The following is a 23,754-nucleotide window of genomic DNA, read 5'->3' as shown; positions in this document are numbered from 1 at the left end:
TATCTATCTATCTATCTATCTATCTATCTATCTATCTATCTATCTATCTATAAATTATGCACATGTATCTGTTTGCAGGTGACCAGAGGAGGGTTTCAGATCCCTTGTAACTAGAGTCACAGACAATTTTGACTCTTAACATGGGTGCTGGGGGACAAACTTATAAGAACAGCAAGTGCCTTTAACATTTGAGCCATATTCCCAGACTGCTCTGATGAATACTTGGACCTGTCTTCAATATATTTTTTTACATTAGAGTAAATGTCTTTTACTCTGCCATGCAGTGAACAAATGGCTGATTTCTGTTTATTATTATTTACAATTGACAACAATTATTTACTCTATGGGAAAATAGAATGCTGTCAAGGGAATCCTGTAATAATTAGTTGTAAAGGTGCTTGTGAACATAATGTGAAATGAAGTAATTAAAACCAATTTTACAGGTTGTCATCCAATATGCTTGGTGTAGGGTAAACATTTATTTTAAAATCCCATTGGGAATACATCAAAGCTGTGTTTTCTCTTGTAATAGAGTTTACCAGCACATGTCCCTGGGAATATTCATAGAACCTCTTTTAAACAAAAGACTTTACCATATCTTGTTATTTGAAACTTAGTTCATCTAACAATAATGCGCTGTTTAACTCTGAAAAAATGAATAACTGTATTGTTCTTGATTGTAGCAGATTCAATTATCTCACAGATTACTGTTGTCCTTAGTTACTGTCCTCTTTCACAAGAGGTGGGAGATAAGCCCCTATTTTTGAAGGCAATGCATGAAACTCATACTCTAGAACTGACCTAAAAGCCTCTTCTTAGAGAACAATCTTTCATCATACCAGACAATGCCATGCAAGCTTCCCATGGAAGCAACCAACATTCCCACCCAGCTGTAATGCCTATGGACTATCTCAATAAACAGCGTGGCATAATAACCCCTAAGTGTACAGTAGTGATGTACATTTCTTGTTGGTAACTAACAGCTCTAATTGAACTTAAAACAAGATCAACAAAGGGAAAACCATTCCTGGTCCTGAAAACTTAACCAGATACTCTCAGTGTGAGTGAAGTCATGGTTATTGGAGAAGAATCTACAGCCACTAATATACTAAAGGAGTGTGAATCCTAACAGAAATATATTAACATTTATCCTTTAAATTGTAGTTTTCACCTATCACCAAAGAAATTTTATTTTGCAACAGAAAGAGACAATAAAAGAAAACTGCAACCAGTCAAAATGCAGAATTATGGAGCCCAGCCCAAACAGATTCATCTACAAAACACTATTGCACTGAAGGTTCAGGGAACACGAGGAAAAGTGGGCAGATTGAAAGAGTAAGAGGAAAAGGAAGTTTGCTGTGACATTGTATCTCTTAGTAACGTCAGAAGCTACAGGCATGAAGTCTCACCACCATGACTGCCTAAATGTGAACTATAAAGAATGACATAAACATGAAAAACTGGGTGAAGAAAAGCCTGAAAGGTCTTAATCCTACATAAGAACTATAGGCAGCTAAGTAAAGCTGGGGATGGAGAGGTGGTCTTCATTTGGGAAGAGCATAACAATTGGCTGTCCAGCTCCAAACTGCCATTCCAGAAAACATACCAGAAAAGATACACACTGTTACCATTATACAGACAGAACTTGTTATGTTTAGAAATATATGCATATATATATATATATATATATGCATGCAATAATAATTAGTAAGAGGAGAAATCATGAATGTGAAGGAAGGCTAGGAAGGGTATATGAGAGGGTTTGGAAGTAGGAAAGGAAAAAGAGAAATGTCATAATCAAATTATAATCTCAAAAATTATACTTATAATTTAATTATAATTCAAATAACAACTGGAAATATCAATGCTCCCAGCTCTTAATATGTTGCCTTTTAGTAGCTTCCTCTTAATTGGTACCCCAAATATAAGAAACTGTTGTCGTTTTAGATTTAGGTCAGACATATATTCCATCCTGCCTCTTTCACCAACAAACTGAAACCATTCATGTCCTACTTTTCTTTTTTATTGTTGTGATAAGCACTGTGACTGAAATTTACTTGGAGAGGAAAGTGTTTATTCACAGTCTATTATGAACAGGAGTCAGGAGAAAACTCTATATTAGAACCTAGAGGCAGAATTGAAGCAGAGATAATGGAGGAATGTTGTTTACTGGCTTGCTAACCATGGCTCCCTTAGTTTGCCTTGTTATATGCTACCTGGAGCCAAGAAAATGCTTCCGCAGACTTTCCTACAAGGCAACCTTAGGAAAGCATATTCTCAATTAATGTCTACTCTTCCCAGATGACCCTAGTTTGTGTCAAGTTGACAACAAAACAAAACAAACAATCAACACAATTCATTTTCTTGCCATCTAATGAATTTCAAATTCTTACGTTACAGCTTGAGTAATAACATTAACTGAAGGAGTATTTGTATGGTAGACATTGAACTGTCCTACCAAACCATAAACATAGAAATGTTCTTTCTTTCTTTTTTTTTTTTTTTTGTTCACTTTTATGCATTTCCACCTGTGTGAGATTGAATAACAGAAGCCAACAAAGATAACAGACAAATTCTAATTGCAATGACATCCTGGGGAAGTGCTCTGTTTCCTTAAAGGGACACAAGGAAGCTTTCTAAGAATGATGGGAATGCTGAATTTCTTCTTTGAATATTTCCACAGGTGCATACATCTGTCAAAACATGTCAATGCATTAATTTAGACAAGAACATCTTTTTGTAAATGGTACTTTAAAATAGAAAATTTAATGTAGAAAAATGCAAAAAAAAATTAAAAAATCAGAAGATAGACTTTCATGAAAATAATCTACATTCTAGAAAGAATGGTCTGGGATAGTCTTTAAAGTAGTCTTACAGGCATAAAGTTTATTGTTAGGGTTGGATGTAAAATGTTCAACTGTGGGGCACATGGACTGTGCCACTGGGGAAACTGTCACGGAGGTAGAGTGAAGGTGAGAAATGGTCAAAACCTGAAAATCTCAACCTTGAGACTGGCAGGAGTAAGAATCACTCCTTCTCTGTTCTGTGCCAGCATGCCCTGGCCAGAATAGTCCCCTGGTCCCTACCCCAACAATTATGGAGGTAGTCAAGTAGCCTAGCACTTGGAATTCCTCTCAATGCAAATGAGGCATCCCAGTACCTTAAGACCCTAGCCAACAATAAGCACTCACCCTGGAAATCCCTTCCCATTCCCCAGGGTTCATACAGAATTTGTTCACCCCAAATAAACATATACAAGCTGTTTCAATGAATTTTGTCTAAGAGCTACTGTTGCCACAGAGAGCCTCTGAAAGGCTCTGCCCTGGAGACTATCAAAGCAAATGCTGAGACTTATGGCCAACTGTTGGGCAGAGTGCATGGAATCTTTTGAAAGATGGGAAATAGTAAGATATGGAGAGGATAGGGACTCCACAAGGAGAGCAACAGAACCAGAAAATTTGAACACAGGGGTCTTTTCTGAGACTGATACTCCAACTGGGGACCATGCATGGAGATAGCTTAAAACCCCTGCACAGATATAGCCCATGGCAGTTCAGTATCCAAGTGGGTTCCATATTAATGGGAAGAGGGACTGCCTCTGACATGAACTGATTGGCCTGCTCTTTGATCACCTCCCCCTGAGGGGGGAGCAGCCTTATCAGGCCACAGAAGATGACAATGCAGCCACTCCTGATGTGATCTGATAGACTAAGATCAGAAGGAAGGAGAGGGGGACCTCACGTATCAGTGGACTTGGGGAGGGGCATGCATGAAGAAGGGGGATGGATGGTGGGATTAGGAGGGGAGGAGGGGGGTTTATGGGGGGATACAAAGTGAATAAAGTGTAATTAATAAAAAAAATACATTTGAAAAAAAAAAGCTACTGTTGCACTGGGAGATCTCCAAACTAAGAGAGCTATAACACTAGCATCCTCAGAGAAGGTTTTTTACCAACTGCATTTCAGGCTGGGCAGGATCCTGCAGACCTCACCCATCCAGCTCTCTTTCACCCTTTCCAGCGTGGTGTGCAGTGGTTCCTGAATGTCTTGAGGGAGGAAGCAGAGCTCAGAACACATCTAACAAGCTTCAAAATTTTGAACATTTGATACCCAGATGACAGTGTGTTTTGGAAGGTAGTGGAAGCTCTAGGAAGTGAGGTAAATGGAAAGAAGTGGGTTACTGGTGAATGGGCCTTCTGGGGTAAAGTGCAGTCCTGATTGTGGCCCCATCACTTTACTTTTTGAGCTCCTGAGATATAACCTGTAAATTGAGGTATGTGTAAGCTTTCATAAGTCTCCGTATGGTTATCCTACCATGATGAATTGTGGGACAAAATAGTCCCTTCTTATTTACACTGTTATGTTTTTTCCAGGTATTTTATTGTAGAAATGAGAAGAGAAACAGTAAAGAGAAATGAGGTCATTGTTTTTCTAAATGTGACCATGATATTTCAAGCCCTTGAAACTGATTTCCAGGAGTGATGTGCAAGAGCATTAAGATGTTCTTGGGGACCCACGAAATGCTGTAAGCATAATTTAACAGGCTCTGGCAGAAGTATGAAAGACCAGAATACCACCAGATATGTACGCAGTGAGGCTGTGCTCATAGAACTGGAGTGCATGCTACATGTGTTCACATGTCATGAAAATATGAGCAAAATTAAATCCAAAAGTAATAGACTAATGTGTTTGGTGAAGGAAATTCTAAGATTGCATAGAATCCAGGGTAACACATGGTTATAGCCCATTGCCTTTATCCAGCTTTATAATGGGAAAGAGAAGAAGAGAGCAGAAAGTACAGCAAAAAGATGTGAAAAGTGTACAGTGGTGTGAAGAAAGTCATAGGTATGTGGTTAAGAGAAAAGTGTGAGTGTAAACAGAGAGGATGCAATTGTTAAATTTACCAGCTTAGTTAAGGAGAAACCCTGAATTTTCACCCACACAGTAGAAATGATACCTTGAGGGCAAATCCTCACCTCTTAAAGACTTTAGGGTAATCTCAGTTGTCAATTAGGTGAGATCTAGATTCACCTGGGAATCTACCATGCCTAGGGCAGGGCTAGGGAGGTTATCTTCATTGTTTAAGTTGAGGCATGAAGAATTACTCTATGGTGAGTCTTTTCTGGGTTAGAGAAAAAGCACTGAGCATGGACTTTCATCATCTCTGCTTTATAACTGTGGGCACAACTTCCCGCCATGATGAACTAGAACTTCTGAACCAAAATAAACCCTCTGTTTTTTAGTTCTATTTGTCATAATATTGTTATCACAGTGAGGAAAAAAAGTAACTCAAAACATTCATTTGAATGGAAAATGTCCAAAGATGGGCTGCTTGAACAGAAAGCTCTTCTACGAGGATTCTTTGTTAAAAATAAAAAAAAAAAAATACAATTATAAAATCAAAAATAAAAAAATGCACATGTAAGAAATTATCTCCCTGATTAAGCAGTGATGATTAGTTTGCATCTTGATCTGGTGGGAGAATTTGGAGTCATCATCAACCTAGTGCTATTTTTCGGATAGGCATAATGCAAGAATTTTGGCCATGGGGGCTTGCATTGAGGTTCCAGAACACTAGTAGGGCTTGACACGGCGTAGCAGGGTGAGAATCTGTGCTTGGGATTCCCAAGTGGGATTTTAGTGATGCCTTCAGGTTAAGCCTAAGTTGCATTTGAAACCACAAGATGTTGGAAAAAATTAAGATGTACCACCTGAGGCTGTAGGCATGAAGCGGAAGCAGAAGTCCCAAAACAATGAATAAAAACATCTCTGGCGCAAGTAGCAGAGCTGAGTGTTGGGACCCATGAAATGAAACCTACATGCCACCATGATCTCTGGGTGATGGACTTAAAGAAAAAGCAGAGTTTCATGTTTGCCTTGCTGGGCATTGGTCCTTCTTTGCATTACTGTCTCCTTACAGCCCCCTCCACTCCTTTCATTCAGAATGTGTACGTTTACTGATTCTCTATTGACAGTAGTCAACAATTTGATTTTGGCCTTCAGTCTCAGAAGATACTTTGAGTTTGAGCTTCGTTTTTTATTGTTTTTGTTTTTGTTTTTTTAACTGTTGTAGAACTCTAAAACTTGCATTTGTCAATATGATATGACCATAAGCTCAGGGTCACCAGTGGCAAAATGTTATGAATATGGAATGTCCTTCACAGTCTAATGAGTTTCAGTCCGTAGTACCTGTTTTGGGAGGTTGTGAAGGCACTGTTTTATGGTAAGGCACAGCAGGAAAATGGTTTAGTAGGGGCAGTTGGCTTAGGGCTCACAGCCTGGTCTTGTTCAGAGCTGATATGTCTTTTTCCTGATCTTCTGAGATGTAGCCATACATTCTGAGAAAGCAGCCATATATTCCTGCCGCCACAGCTGCGAGCTGGCATGAATTCTGCCATATGTCCCTTTTCCTGTATCCTCTGACACCATGAGCCTTTCTTGTTCACTTAACTTGCCCTTTTCTGGTATATCTATCACATTTTGTTACTGCTCAAAGACCTATATACTTGCCAAATAACTATTATAGACTGAAGTTAAGGGTTTGTAGCAAGTATCAATCAGGAGCCAGTTTTTTTGTTTGTTTGTAAATCTTCTCTTATACAGTACATCCTTATTGAAATTTATCCTCCCTCCACTCTTCCTGTTTTTCCCCCATCACCTTCCCTCTTCCCCTATCTACTCCTCCTAAGTTTTGCTTTAGAGAAGAGCAGACATCCCAGGGATACCAACTGAACATAGAATAACAAATTACAATAAGACTAGGCACAAACCCTCAAAGCAAAGCTGGATGCAGTAATACAGTCAGAGGAAAAGGGTCCCAAAAGCAGACAAATGTGTCAGAGGTACACCAACTCCCACTGTTAGGAGTCCGTGAGACACACAACCATAACAAATATGCAAACAACCTAACTAAGACCCACACAAGCTCCTGAATGCAGGTTCAATCTCCGTGAACCCCTGTAAGCCCTGCTTAGTTGATTCTGTGAGCTGTGTTCTCGTAGCATCTTTGACCTCTCTGGCTTCTACAATTCTTCCTCCCCATATTCTGTGGGAACTCCAGAGCTCAATCTAACATTTGGGCTTTGATGGTGATTGGGCTACACTCTGGTCTATAAGTATAGTGCAATATCATAAGGAATCATTCAATTGACTTTTTTTTGCCAGTTGTGTTTTGTTCTATCCTCGGTTTCTCTGATATCCTGCCTCTGGTTCCTGGCCATCCAAGCAGTGTCCAATATGAGTTCTCTCTTGTGGTGTGGTCCCCCAAAGACCCAATCAACCACCCAGCTGCCCTATCTCTGTCCCAAATTGGGTGGGCATCTCCTGCTCAGGTGTAAATCATGCCAGCCTTGGTCTTGTTTGTAGTATTGTGTCATTTATGAGGACATTCTTCTTCTTCCCTCTCATTTTCATCCATTTCTCCCTTCCTCTTATTTTTACTTTTTGGCATCTCTTGTCAATATTCCCTTTTTTCATACATTTCAGTTAAACAATTTTAGAGAACATACTGTACTGGATAGTTTAATGTCAACTTGTCAAACACATCAAAGTCATCTGAGAGGAGGAAACCTCAATTGAAAAAAAAATGCCACCATAAGATCAGGCTGTAAACAAGCCAGTAGGGCATTTTCTTAATTAATTATTGATGAGTGAGGACCCCGTCCATTATGAGTGATCTCATCGGTGGGCTGGTGGTCCGGGGTTCTATAAAAAAGCAGGCTGAGCAAGCCATGATGAGAAAGTGAGTAAGCAGGATCCTCCATGACTTCTGTATCAGCTTCTGCCTCCATGTTCCTTCTGTGTTTGAGCTCCTGTCTTGGTTTCCTACAATGTGAAAGTGTAAGCCAATACATTCTTTCCTTTCCAACTTGCTTTTTGATCATGTTGTTTTATTGCAGCAAAAGAAACCCTAAGACACATACACACATGAAAAGTGGCATGAATCATACCTATTTATACTTTTAGAGTGTCCCACCATTCAGTTACTTTTGCTCTTACTCTACATTTTAGTTGAAATCTACTGCTCCTGTTAACTTATTAGTATTTTCTAGCAAAACCCTTTCTAAAAATTGAGAAATAATCTCATTAGTAATAAATGCCATAATATAGCACATAGTTAATTTAGCTGTCCCTTATGGGAATATGTATATTCAAGGAGTGTTCACTTCTTGAATTTCATGAACAACCATCGCAAGAAAGGTTATATATACCTCTATAAGATTGCTTTTGTCAAAGTACATAGTTTTTAAGATTCCAATGCTCATTCAGATGTACAAAAAAGAAAACGCAGAGTGTTCTGTTTCCACCCATCTCCATAAACACTGTTAGATATTTCTTTTGGAATAAATAACTTTCAGTTATTATCATACCTTCTCCTGAAGGTTTACTTTCCTACCTCTAATTAATATTTTGATACTGGTCCTATTGACTTTAATATTTTGAGTATGGTTTGTTGAATTTCTATGATGTAGAAATTCAGTTGAACAATTGTCCACATTACTAAGCACAATGTTTTTGCCTATACTAACATATGGAAATATTAAATATTTCCCAATAGAGTTGTAGAGGTCTATAACCATTAAGTAGTACTTTTTTTTCTTGCTTTGAAAAGATAATTGTGCCCAAAAGTAGGATTTAAAGCTTTCTCACTCCTACAATGAAACACCATCACAATAAAATTTTATGACACTTCCATCTTTATTATGACTTTTGATGTGTATGAACATATTTAAAGATATTACATATTGGTGGATGAATCGGCTTTTGTAGTTTTTTTAAAATCTTTGAAGTTTTGGTTAGCTTTCCAAAAAAATAAGGACAAAATTGACTTTCATTAGTGTTTCTTATTGCCAAAACTACAGGGTGGAAAGTAATATTAGGCCATCAAGTTTCATATAGGATAACAGAAAAGTGGGTAGAGAAATATACACACCCAGTGTGTGTGTGTGTGTGTGTGTGTGTGTGTGTGTGTGAAAGAGAGAGAGAGAGAAAATCTTGTATAAATCTGTCAATATCAGTACTTTTCCATCATCTCTGGACACATGCTCTTATTTTGGAGTCATCATAGGGACTGACTCATTATTGCAAGAGTGGGTTCCTTGTGATAGAATATTTATGTCTTCATTGAGCAAGCTATGTTTTTTCTTTTCCTTTTTTTCTTCTTCTTTTCTCTTACCCTCCCAACTTCTCTCAAGGGATAATGTATCATGAAGACTGTGGGAAATATAGGTGCCTTGATTTTGGACTTCTCATCTTCCAGAAGTATAAGAAATGAATTACCAAGTTCAAGGAAGTTTGTAACAGTAATAAAAATGAAATAAGGTAATATGCATAAACATATGCAAATGTAAGAGTATACATACGTGGCAAGATAGAACCTTGTCTCTTGTGGATACACATTTATCATATTTAGCAAAATTATGGTTTGAGGTTTGCATTCTGGAATTTTGAATCTATAGTCTAGACAGCCTAGATGGAAAAATGGATATAAAATGGAGACAATGAAGACAATTCAAAACTCATTTAATTCTGGGGATCTTCTTAGAAATTTGGATATTCTATGGAAGCTTTTCTTTGTTTATGAAATAAAATACACATCTCTTCAGGAAGCAAAGAAAATGAAGATCCAGGGGAAGGTAGAGCCAATGAGGCAAGTCAGTAGGCCAACAAGAACACATATGAACTAAAAGTGGCTCTTTCTGTTTCAGTTTCAGTTCTGACTCAGGACCAGTTCTTGCTCACTACAACATCTGTCAGGTACATGTGCATTGGAGTGTGAGACCAATAAATGCTTTCAATTCATCTGTGGTGACTGGTTTAGAAAAATTGCAAAGCATAGTACAGTGAAGAATGCCATAGCTATCTCCTTGTACTTGTGATAAAATATCTCTACCAAAGCACTTTTAAAAAAAGAGAATGGAGCCACTCCTGATGTGATCTGACAGACTAAGATCAGAAGGAAGGAGAGGAGGACCTCCCATACCAGTGGACTTGGGGAGGGGCATGCGTGAAGAAGGGGGAGTGAGGGTGGGACCGGGAGGGGAGGATGGAGGGACTTTTGGGGGGGATACAAAGTGAATAAAGTGTAATTAATAAAATAAAATTAAAAAAGAGAATGGACTTATTTTGGTTTATGTTTCCAGAGGGATATAATCCATGATGGCAGGGAAGACACGGTGGCTGGAGCAGGATGTTGCCTGGCCATAGTCCATTCAGGAAGAGATCTGATAGGAAGTGGGAATAAGGTAAAACATCTCAGGGCCCATCCCAGTTACCCATTTACAGCATCAAGCCTCCTAAAGGCTCCTCAACCACCTCAGACATCACTACCATCTGGTTACCAGGTGTTCAAACATGAACATGTATGAGGTATATCTCACATTCAAAAGAAAACAAAAATTAACCTACTTGTAACTCATAGAACTATGTATTTCTTTTTCTCTGAGTAAACCATTTGACCAAAGCATTTGATCCTAGACCAAATGCTGAGGTAGTTCACACACACACACACACACACACACACACACACACACACACACACTCCTCCTGGGCCAAAACACAAAGAATAATTTCCAGGTTGTGATAATGAAGTGCAGGAAACTTCAATGTCAAGTATTTCACTATTTTACTTTTATGCTTTGTAGTTACAAAACCCAAAAGATGTATGAGAATCTAAAGTAGAAAGATTTACTTCCTTTGAAATGGCAAGATTAATAAAATACCTTTAAAAATCCATTCCAATCTCCTTTAACAGATGATAACAAAGCATAGTTACTTGGTGAAATAATTAATTTATTTATAGACTTAAATGGTAAAAAAGCATCTGCTGAGACTTACGCCAGCCACTGTTTTATAGACACACCACACACGTCATCACTCAGTGTTTAAAACAAATGAGAGAAATGTGGCATTGATCTCATTTAAAAGTAGATTAAGTAAGGCCTGCCATGGCTGAAAAGCATTGCTAATACCTAGACTGAATACATTTTGGAACCAGAGTAAAAACTACGTCTATCAGATTTTGCTTCATACAATGTGAGTTCTTGTGTCATTCCTAGTAATAAATGGATAAACCTTTGAATTAAAGAGATATTTATTACACACTTGTTTCTAAATTGCTTTGGCTTATTTAACTTGACCAGTTCTAACTGGTGGTAGCTTTTAAAGGGTTACATGAAGTTGATTTCTGTTTATGAACGTTTGCATCAATAGTTTCAGTGAATTCAAATGTCCTTTCTAATACTTTGACCAATATTTAGGCCTAGATTAGAGATCACTAGGTAATATTTTGTGATCGTTAGTTGAATGTCAATCTGATGGTTTCAGGCTCAGCTAGGGGATTTCTAGAGAAATTAAATGATGAAGAATATCTGCCCTTAGAGTGAATAGCACTTTTCGCTTAGGTGTCCAGATATAACAAGGTCCAAGGGAAAGCAGTGTCCCTTGCTTTTGTTTCTTCTTGAGTGAGTTTGCCTATTATTGGTGATGCTGTCCTTCACTGATATAACTCCATATTATTTGGCCTTCCACTGATGACCAAAGAGCAACTCTCCAGGAAGCTTCAGAACTACAGCACAGAAATGGGGTTCTGAGACCACTGTGACATCTAGGTCTATGGACTGAGCATCTACCAGGTAGGTTCTAAGATTTTCCAGTATGTAAGTCAACCTAATAGATTCTCTTCGAAAACAGGGAACAGGATAGAAGCCTACCGCAGAGGGCCTCTGAAAGAGGCTATCAAAGCAGATGCTAAGACTTAGCCAAACACTGGGAAGAGTACAGGGAATCTTCTGAAAGAAGGGGGAGATAGAAAGACCTGGTGGGGACAGGAGCTCTACAAGGAGAGCAACAGAACCAAAAATATCTGGGAAAAGGGGTCTTTTTTGAGGCTGATACTCCGACTAAGGACCATGCATGGAGATAACCTAGAACCCCTGCATAGATATAGCCCATGGCAGCTCAGTCTCCAAGTGGGTTCCCTCTTAATGGGAACAGGGACTGTCTCTGATATGAACAGTGGCTGGTTCTTTGATCCTCTCCCACTGATGAGGGAGCAGCCTGTCCAGGACACAGAGGAAGAAAATGTAGCCACTCCTGATGAGACCTGATAGGCTAGGGGCAGAGGGAAGGGGAGGAGGTTCTCCCTTATCAGTGACCTTGGGGAGAGGAATGGGAGGAGATGAGGAAGGGCGATACTGGGAGTGGCTGAAGGACGGGGCTACAGCTGGGATGCAAAGTGAATAAACTGTAATTAATAAAAACATAAAAAATTATAAAAAATTTGTCTCCATATACATTGCATTCATTCTCGTCATCTAGAGAACCCTGACTAACACTGAATCATTCATTTCATTCTGCCATGATTAGGTAAGTACTCATAAATTAAATGAACAATTGAGGCATTTTGTCCATGTTATAGATATAAAATTTGCTCTACTACAAAAAAAAATCTTGAATTATAAATAATCCATGCTTTCCATTAATGACACTTTTAATCATTATGGCCTTTATCCGACTATTAAAGGAGATTCTGTATTCTTCATGGAACGGGTTCAATAGAGACGGAAAGTTTAGAAAGGCAATAGAGCACAGAAGTCAAGATCTTGAATTCTGGAGTCATTTAATAGACAAGAGAATTCTATCATTGATTTGTGTGTGTGTGTGTGTGTGTGTGTGTGTGAATTTGTTCATATTGTTTTATCAGTATATATAAATAGAAATGAAGAGATTTATTATGTCTTATATTCTGTGGTCTGAGTAGTTTAACAAAGAAAATATCCCCAAAGAAAGCCAAGGATTCAAGAGTTGTTTAGTTCATGAGACTGGGTCCCCATCTGGGGTTGAGCTCTCAGGGAATTATAGAGAGTGACTGATCTTCAGTGTATATCAGAATCCAAAAGAGATAGGTTCTAATAGCAGTGAATGAATGCTTTGGAATAGGATCAATAAATTTTCTAGTGATTGTGAAGGCAAGCAGGCAAAAAGCCAAAGCTTCCTTCCTCAATGTGATTTATATGGTCTGCCATCAGAAGATGTACCCCACCCTTGATGATGGTTGCTCTCATTTCAAATGATCCAATCAAGAAAATCCTTCACAGGTATGGCCAGATGCTTAGGCCTTGGTTGACTGCAAATGTAGTCAAGAGGACAATCAAGATTAGTCATCATAAGCACTCATGTAGGTCCATCCACAGGACATACCCAGAGTGAAAAACAAAAGACAGGAATCTCCCCCACATATTAGCTGTGTAATCAGTATGAAAGAAAAAAAGGATAGAATCCATTCGTTTATTTAAAATGTACTTACGAGTTATGCTTATGAGTCTCAGGAAGTTGTCTCCTGTGGCAATGAGGACAAGGTTCTTGCCCACTTTTCCTTCTAACTGGTTTAGTGTGTCTGGTTTTATGTTGAGGTGTTTGATCCACTTGGACTTTAGTTTTGTACAGGGTGATAAGTATGGATCTATTTGCATTTTTCTACATGTAGACATCCAGTTAGACCAGCCCCATTTGTTGGCTTCTTTGTTAAAAATCAAGTATCTGTAGGCATGTGGATTTATTTCTGCGTCTTCTATTTAATTCCATTGATCCACCATTCTGTTTCTATGGCAGTAACATGCAGTTTTTAGTACTCTTGCTCTATAGTATAGCTTGAGATCAGGGATGAAGAGATCTACAGAAGAACTTTTATTGTACAGGATTGTTTTAGCAATTCTGTTTTGTTTTGTTTTCCCATATGAAGTTTAGAATTGTTCTTTCAAGGTCTGTAAAGAATTGTGTTGGTATTTTGATGGGAATTACACTGAATCTACAGATTGCTTTTGGTAGGAGGGCCATTTCACTATGTTAATTCTACTGATCCATGAACATGAGACATCTTTCCATCTTCTGGTATCTTCTTAAATTTCTTTCTTCAGAGACTTGAAGATTTTTTCATACAGGTCTTTCTTCACTTGCTTGGTTAGAGTCATAACAAGGTACATTATGTTATTTGTGGCTATTGTAAAAGGTGTTGTTTCCCTAATTTCTTTCTCAGCCCTTTTGTCTTTTGTATAAAAGAGGGCTACTGATTTTTTTTTGTTGTTGTTATTTTTGTATTCAGCCACTTTGCTGAAGATGTTTATCAAGTTGAAGGAGTTCTCTGGTTAAATTTTGGGGGTCGCTCATGTATGCTATCGTATCATCTGTGAATAGTGATACTTTGACTTCTTTTCCAATGTGTATTCCCTTGATATCCTTTAGTAGTCTTATTGCTCTAGCTAGAACTTCAAGTAATATGTTGAAGAGATACTGAAAGGGTGGGCAGCCTTGCCTTATTCCTAATTTCAGTGGGACTGATTTAAGTTTCTTTCCATTTAGTTAGATGTTGTCTATAGGCTTGCTGTATATTGCTTTTACTATGTTTAGGTATGAGCCTTGTATCCTTGATCTTTCCAAGACTTTAAAAATGAATGGGTGTTGGATTTTATCAAATGCTTTTTCAGCATCTAAGAAGATTATCATGTAGGTTTTTTTTTTTTTCTTTCAGTTTGTTTTTATGGTCGATTACGTTGATGGATTTTTGTATATTGAACTTCCCTGCGTGCCTGGGATAAAGCCTATTGGGTCTTGTTGGATGATATCTTTTATGTGTTCTTGGATTTGGTTTGCGAGTATTTTATTGAGTATTTTTGCATCAATGTTCATAAGAGAGATAGGTCTGAAATTCTCATTTTTTGTTGGGTCTTTGTGTGATTTAGGTATCAAGGTGACTGTGGCCTCATAGAATGACTTTGGTAATGTTCCTTCTGTTTCTGTTTTGTGGAATAGTTTGAAAAGTATTGGCATCAGCCCAGGGGTGGCATCACCCATAATGGTCTAATTCCTCACGTGACAATTGCTAAGAAAATGACCAACAGGCTTACCTACAATCAAATCTTATGGAGGCATCTTTTCTATTGAAGATCCCTTTTCTCCAGGGATCATTTCCTGTGTCAAGTTGATATAAAAAGAAGCCAGCACACAGCTCCAATCTCTTCCTCATTCTTCCTGCTAACCAGTTCATAGTCCTAATAGCTACATGCCCAATTTTATCACAATAAAGGTTTTACATCTTGTTATCAATTTTCTATATTACCTACTTTTGTCATTGTTATGATAAAATGCCTAATCACAGCAACTTAGGAGAAAGATTGTTCATTCTGGCTCATGGTTTGAGAATACAGTCCCTCACCATGGAGAAGGAATAGTGGCGAAGGTGGAATTAAGCTCTGGCAGCAGGGATATGAGGGGCCGTGCTCACCTGTGTGCTGATAAGAAGTAGAGTGATAGGCTATAGGGCCAGGCCATAGACCTGAAGGTCTACTGACCAGTCCTCTACATCCACAAGTTAAGTTTCACCTCCTAAAAGTTCCACCATCTTTACAAACAACACCACTGACTAAGAACAGTTATAAACACTGGGGGTTCAAGAATTCAAAGGCACGTGGGATATATTTTATTTCAAACTCTAACAACGGGGACACCATTTGACTTATATTTTAAATGGTAAAATTTTGATTTTTATTTACCATGGAGTATACAACAACAAAGCTAAAAACGGATGTGCAGATAGATTAGAAAACTAGTAAGATGGCTAGCTTATTGTTGTAGTATGGTAGAGTTAGGCTATTTCATTAAGATTTGCGGGTAGGGTATATTTGGAGTTTAAGAAGAAAATGTGAAATATAGGTAACTCCAAGATTTTGTTTTGAGCTACTAGCAGCACAGAATTTCTATTTAATATGACTGAGAATATAAGGAAAATACAATAATAGTGTATAATCAACTACATATGGTGGTAAACAGCTTAACTCCTAGCATTTGGGAGGTACAGGCAGGCACATCTCTGTGAGTCTGTGACCATACTTATTTGCATATTCCAGGACAGCTGGAGCTGCATAGAGAGACATTGTCTCAAGAAAAGAAAAGTGTATAAAATTACATACTTGTAGAAATTAATACATATATTTACATGTATATTCAGATATGCATACATAAGTGTTAAATTTTCGGAACATTTAGAAGGCTTCAAAATGTTAAGAACTAGGTAATAGGACAATTGTCTAGAATTCAGGAAATAAATCAGTTCTGAAGAAATGTATTTGTGACTCATCAGTTTATAAATAGCATTTAGAGTCACCATGGAGATGATGCCACTAAGTAAGTGATGAAGTCAGAAAACACTAGAATTTGACAGATGAAGGCTGAATGGCATGTTGATGAAGAGAAATCAGTAAAAGTCTCTGAGACACAGAGAGGGAGGAAGAAAGCTACAGGCTGGAATGTTGAAAATCAAAAGAAAAACAAGTTGAAGCATCAGAACTGATGGTTGAGCTTTAAAAGATGAAGGCTTGAGATGTATTCAACACAAAGTGAATTGGAAGTTGCTTTGAATGGGAAGTTAGTATGACCTTGCCCTTTTTCTGTAGTAGAACTTTAGACAGACAGGTGCTTTGAACTAGATGCTTAGATATATGTAGAAGTAGGGCAAAGTGTCAGAAATACTCAAGTGTATTTATTATTTTTACTATTTGATTTAAGTTTACTTACTTGTTATCCCAAGGGTGCCCCCTTCCTCCTCTCTTACCAGCCCCCCCCACCCTTCCTGCCTTTTTCCTTCTCCCTTTCACCCTTGAAAGGGGGATTTTCCCTCCCTCTCCTGTATCAACCCTCACCAGCACAAATCACATCAGGACTGAGTATATCCTCATCCACTGAGGCCAGACAAGGCAGCCCTGCAGGTGGGAACTGATCAAAAGCAGGTAATAGTGCCCATATTAGAAACACTGCCCCCCCTGACCATCACCTCCATTCAAGAGGTGACCCACATGAAGACCAAGCCACCCATCGGCCACATATGTGCAAAGGGGTCTATGTCCAGACCATGCATGCTCCTTACTTGATGTCTCAGTCTCTGTAAATCTGGGTTAGTGGTCAATGTTGGTCTTTATGTGAGGTTCCTATCCCCTCCAGGTCCTTCCATCTTTCTCCCAACACTTCCCTAGGATCCCTGGTGCTCTGCCCCATGTTTGGCTGCAAGTTCCAGCATCTGACTCATCCCCTGCTGGGTGGAGCCTCCCAGACAACAGTCATGTAAGGCTCCTGTCTGCAAACATAAGAAAGCATCATTAGTAGTTGCAGAGGCTGGCTGTCTACCTTAGCGTGGGTCTCAGGTTGGGGCAATCATTGGCTGCACATTCTGTCAATCTCTGTTCCCTCTTTATCCATGCACTTTTGCAGGTACGGTAATTTTTGGATCACAGGTTTTTGGAGGGGACAATTGTTCCCCTCCCTCCACTAGTACTGCCTGGCTAAGAGGTGGTCACGTCAGTATCCATGCCTCCCCTGTTTGGAGTCTCAGCTAGAGTCACACACACATATCTTCCCAACTTTCTACCCTGTTGAAAGTTGCCAGCTTGTCAAAGAGATGGACTTCTTCAGTTTCTTATATTTTTCCCTTTGTCATTTCAAAGCAGTTTCTTTCAGAACTCACAGTATCAAATTGATAATCTTATTATTATAATAATATTATTACAACATATAATAATCAAATATTATATTATTATAATTGATAATCTACTTATTTTTCTGCTTAGTAAGTGAATTGGTGTGTAAGGACTAGGCCATTTTCCCTGGGGAAATCTGAGCCTTTCATTAACTTGGTGCATACCACTTCATCCAACTTTATAACTTGAAATTTGTTCTCTTTAAAAATGTTTTCTATGTTTCTGTCTAGGTTTTTGGAAGAATTATTAAAAAAATAAAATAAAAGCCAGATCTTCTGTTGTCTGTATTATATCTGAGCTACAACTTACTCCGTTTCTGATTTTGGCAACTGTCTGTGCTTAGTAATTACCTACAGTCATTACAATACCTCACTCAGCCTACCCCAGGGTCCCTGGTAATTTGCATTTATGATGTATGGCTTTCATTATTACTGAGACTGGCTCTAGCATTTCACCTTGCATGTTCTACGGAACTGGGTTACATGTGAGGCTGTTGCTGAGTGAAGACATGAGGCAGACGGATATAATTACATCATCAGGGAGGCATGGTGGCGCTGAGATATCTGCAGCAAGAGCTTTTTTGATGACAATGTCTAGGCTCATCAGCAGTTCGCTACACTGCTACGTCACTTTTTGTGCCTTCACTCAACAGGCATTGCACTCCTATGAAGGCTGTCACCTTGTTACTTATAAAGACATTTCCATGAGTGTTCCTTAGTCCAGCCTCTGCCGCTTCATCCTTCAGAAGCAGCTGATCAACTGAGGATGATTATCCTCAAAGTGCATTTTGAGAATTTAGTCTTAGGAGCTTTAAGATAAGTGTGAAAATTTTCTCCGTTGTTTTGAGTTCCATTACTCTGTGCCAGATGTTTGCCCACTCAGGAACTCAACTTACATAACTTAAAACACCAGTGACAACTGCTGTGTGGTGAGCTAAAAGTGCCTCGTACTCAATGAACATTTTAATAAATGGCAGAACTTGCCTATAGAACATTTTACTTATTTGTAATTCTATCGTAAATAGTATACTCAACCATGATTCATAATCTATACTTCCTACAAAATACATTATTTTAAAATTAGGCTTACATTATAAATGATCACTTAAAACATTATTGCTAGATCTTGGAACACTCTCTTGGTTAGGCAATACAGTTCTGTATATGGAGTCAGCTTGCTGACAATAATGCCTTCATCCTGTATATTCTACCTACCCTCAACCCCCTGTCACCGATTTTCAGGTGTATGGTCTTGTAGACTAACTGGGTTCCTTGGGAGCTCTCAGCTCTCCTCTCACCAGAAGTACTGGAGACAGCTGCCCTGCGACTGGGTTTCTTCCTCTGAATTCAGTGAGCTGCTGTTGCCCATGCAAAGTTTTTGCTGGGCATGGCCCTCTTGAAGAACCAGGCAGTCCTGAGGTTTGATTGGTTTTACTAGGGAGACAGGTTGAGCTTTAGAGCAGCTTCTGGGGCTGCTCGTTTGGGTCCCAGACGTCCATTGGTCTGAGGTTGGAGCTTATTTCCCAGGATCCAAAAAGTGATCAGTGATTGTAATCAGTGTCAGTGACCACAGCACACAGATGTGTAGCTAAAGGCTAGAGCCCCAGAACCTGTGTGAACCCAGGAAACTTTCCAGGGGATTACCTGGGTGCCTTGAGTTCAAACCTGATGTTTCTCTCATTGTGGGGTTTCCTCGTGACTGGAAGACCCGGCCTCTGGTGTTTGGGAGTCTACAGTTCTGTCTGGGATGGCGAATAGCATGCTCAAGCCTGTGGTTCGGAGCTGGTGACTGAGCACCTGCAGGAACCTGGGAACCTTTCTAAAGAGTTGGCTGGGTTGGTAAACATGATTGCAATCACCAACCCTTTAGACATTATGTGAATCCTGATTTAAAAATGTAATTATAGAGCATGAAGACATATATGAACAAGGGCTAGACACTTTACAATTTTAAGAAGTAATAACAGTTTCTAATTAGGTGTAAGAATGAAATATTTACCCTTTGTGTGAAATATTTTTCATGAAGTTATATTATGGATATTTGATATTTCATTGCAATAATCTACTGGTCTAGAAAGCAAAGCACAAGGACGTTGATGATATAAGGTTACTCAGGGGTTGATAACTGCTAAATCTCAATATAAGGCATAGATATATTGGGTCTTCTACATGTTTATATATTTGGGAAAATGTCATTGTTTTCATGTTACTTGTTATAGAGCTCACCTCTTCTAAGTAACTAGAGTCTGTATAGAGCAGGCTTGAGCCATGTGGGACCACTCCCTCCTACCAAGAGAGATCAAAAGCAGCTTAATTACTACCACATTGCAAGCGCCACATGTTAATCAAGCCACTCTTGTATTCAAAGAAAGGGTGATCTTTATCAGGTGGCTCATGTCTTATATATCTGGTTCCCTTGATCCCCTTGGTTCCCTTGGTTATATAGCACAGGTCATATGTTAGCTAAGCATGTTTCCTCGCAAGGAAAACCTCCTTTCCCTCCAAAACTCTAAAAAGTAGACACCTTATTTTGTCTATAAGGCAAAAACTTCTCTCAGGGCCCACTGTCCTGCCTGCTGTGGTGTTAATACATAGCTCAATTATAGAACATTCAACTTAGCACTTCTTTTAATTTTTGAATCCCTTCTTGACTCACTCCCTAATACCTAAAACGTACCAGGATTAATTAGTTAGGTTAGCCTGGGGAGACAAGGAACTGAACTCTGGCTTTGGCCCTCAGAATTTAAAGTCATTAGAATAAAGGCAGACTTGTGAAAGGGGGGAACAAAGTCAGAATAAAACCAAAAAGGTGACAAAACTGTGGAGAGCACCTGGAAGAAATGGTTACTTATAGTTACCTGATAAAATGGCCTCCAGTTTGTAATGGAAACTTTGGTATCTTTGTAAACTCACTTTTGTTATGTAAATATGTTTTTGTTTTGATCCCAAGCATGGGATTTTAGTTAGACTTTAGTTTGTCAGAAGCTGTTAATTGTTTTGTGTGGGGCGTGGCCTATGTCAATTGGTAATTGCCCTCATGTGCTTCACAGAAAGGGTTGTGGTCTAGGACTCTGAGGATATAAATTTGAGAGCGAGAGAGCAGAAAGCAAGTGTTTTGTGTTGCTGTGTGGTATGGACCACTTTGAAAAGACCAGAGAGATGAATGGTGTAGTAGTTTGGAGCAGACAGATGGAGAGAAATACTTCAAGGCACAGCAGCATGGAGGAGACCACTGGCCAAGTTTGCTCTTGATGGAGATTGGTATATCCCTCACAGTCCTATTGACCATAAAGAGCTGGGAGAAGTAAAGGGTTTTATGCCCTTCTCCCCACTAACATTCTCTCTCCTATGTAGGGTTGGGTGGTTTGTGGAAGCAAGGCAAAGCCCTAAATGCCCCAAATAAAGTAGAGTTTTGACAAAAAAGAAGCTTCCTAAATTTTGCATTTCTGATCTGCTTCTACACACCTGCCTGTGGTGTTTTGAATGAGAATGGCCTGATAGGCTCATATGTTTAAAATATTTGGTTACTTGTTGTTGACCTATTTGGGTGGGATTAAGGGATGTGGCCTTGTTGGAAGAGGTATGACACTGGGCATGGGATTTGAGTTTTCAAAAAACCTATTACATTCCCAGTTAGCTGTCTCTGTCTGCTGCTTGGTGGGTCAAGATGTGAGCTCCCAGGCACTGTTCAAGTACCATGTCTGCCTGCCTTCTATCGTGTTCCAGCTGGGATGGTCATAAGTTCACTCTCTAAAACGGTAATCCTCCAATAAACTTTTTTTTTTTTTCTATAAGTTGCCTTAGGTGTGATGTTTTGTGATAGCAACTGAAAAGCAACTAAGACAATGCCTGGCCGCAAGGAAGACATTTCTCATTTTGATCTTAGTCTCACAGGCACTGTAATGCTGATAGAAACTTAAGACAGCCTGTGACATAATAGTTAAAAATAATGCTGAAAAAAAAATCCTACAGAAGCTGTAAAAAATGTGGCTTTGGGCCTCAGAATCTAAAGTTATCAAATATAGAGATACTTGTGAAGGGAGAAGCAACTCTTTATGCTTTTTATGTAAAACCCTTTATGCTAGTGGTCAGAGTACAGAGGTAACGCCTCTGGTCCTGTTAACACAATACATTTCTCTTCTCCTTTGTTATGTCTTTGGTGTCTATTTCATTTCCCAGGAAACTTCTGCTTTGTTGGTGGTGCCACTTTGCAGCAAAGTAACTGGACACTTTCACTTCAACTGCCTTTGAGAATTAGATCTTTGCACCCCAGAACTCCAAAAGGAACTGACTGTAGACACCTATTGAAAAGCTATTGACTCAAGTATAAAATGTGTTCTCACAGATATGTGGTATCACGGACTAAGGAAGAGTGGGTCCCCAAATCAGTTGCTATTATTAACAGCTTCTTGTCTACTGTGGGCCTTAAAACACAGACATTTAATTTCCTCACTTCCAATTCTTCTATCTCCCACTCTAGCCTCTCTCTTGGAATCAGAAATTGCTGGAATCCTTTTTAGGAAAGTGGTTAGTTCTCTGAAGCACTGGGCTCATACCCAGGAAATCAAACCATATTAGGAATTAAACTAATTGAAAACAAGCCCCCAGGAGGCGCTGGCGAATTAACAAATGGCTCCTTGGCTGGTACAGGTGGCCTCTCTTTGTACAACAGGTGGTCCCTCTGAAATTGCATGCTAATTGATCTTATAGAAAAAAAAATGTAATGATGTGTTAACTGTTCTTTGGAATAAATTTGAAGTTAACAGTTTCCTAGCACAATTTTGCCACCATGAGTCAATTCATCCGTGTTTTTTCCCTTTGTAAATATGAATTGGTACAGCATATTAGGAGATCTAGGTGAGTCAGAGAAGTGAAAACAGGTCAACCATATTAAGGCATCTTTGCTTCGACTTCAAGTTACTTCAAAGAAGGAAGTACAGGCATCCTGGTTATCAGGTGTATCTGGGAAACAATAATGCAGTGAATGGCACTGAGTTCTTGGGGGCCTGGCAGACCTGGATCTGAATTCCTTCTCTATGGCCTACATGATAGGTAACTTTAAGTGAAGGCTACCTCCCTTTGAATCTAAAAAAAATGTAACGCCTCTTCCTCTCTGATCTAGTAATAAATATCTTAGGAGATTGTTATGATGATAATAATAGTCTTAACAGTCAGTGCCTGGCACTGACTTCACTGACTTAAGGTATTTGGTGAACTCTGATGAAATATATTGATCAAGATATTATTACGTAATTTCAACTGTCAAGAACCTACTAGTGTAATGAAAAATTGTTATAAACTGTTAGTCCTTACAGAGAACTGGGAGCTCAAATAGATCGCCACCTGGGGTTCCTGATCCTGGGGGAGAAAGTGACTCAAGAACATCACTGAACTACCTCAGAGGTGATTTCAGCTAGCACTGACTGGTCAGCTCCTGTTATTATTTTCTTTTCATTTTATTTATTAATCTTATGTGTCTATGTGAGTATGGTTTATGGGTTGCAGGTATGTACTTTGTGTGGTCGGTCTTGTCTTTGTACTGTGGAATTGGTGGAATGAACTCAGATAGTCAGGCTTGTGCAGATCAGCAGCTGTCTTTATTATTGAGCCATCTTATAATTCCCCAGCTCCAGCTACTCTTCTTGTACATGTACAGGTTAATGCTATCAAAAATAAACACAGGAACCTGATCCCTGAGTTTTACCTTTAATAACATCATGGTTTATAACAGAATATGTGAAATTTGTTTTATTGTTATTATATTTCATATTAAGAATATAAGGGTATGAGAATGAGATCTTATCCAAGGTCATGATGCATATACAGGCTCAGTCCTTGGCAAGATATGCTGTCTGAACTTATATTCCCCTGGTTCTCTCTCTTTCTCTGTCTCTCTCTGTATCTCTCTGTCTCTGTCTGTGTCTCATTCTTATCCTCTCTTTCTCTCACTCAGTTCCTCTCTTTCTTTCCTTCTTCCTTTCTCCTCTTTAGAATTTTCAACTCTACAGCCTTCTTCTTCTAAGCTGCTCATCAATTTTTAAACCTGGTAAGAGTCTTGAACATATATTCCATACAGTTTTTTAATAGCATAACTAGCTAGGGAGATAGCTCAGAGGGTAATATGATTTTTACAAGCATGAGGAACTGAATTTGGATTCCCAGCACTTACATTTGGAAGAAGAAGAAGAAGAAGAAGAAGAAGAAGAAGAAGAAGAAGAAGAAGAAGAAGAA

Source organism: Psammomys obesus, unplaced genomic scaffold (assembly GCF_907164565.1).
Source record: "Psammomys obesus unplaced genomic scaffold, mPsaObe1.curated_primary_1811, whole genome shotgun sequence".
In the NCBI taxonomy this organism is placed as follows: Eukaryota; Metazoa; Chordata; class Mammalia; order Rodentia; family Muridae; genus Psammomys; species Psammomys obesus.
The sequence above is the reverse complement of the archived record's forward strand: the minus strand, read 5'-3'. Positions refer to the sequence as shown.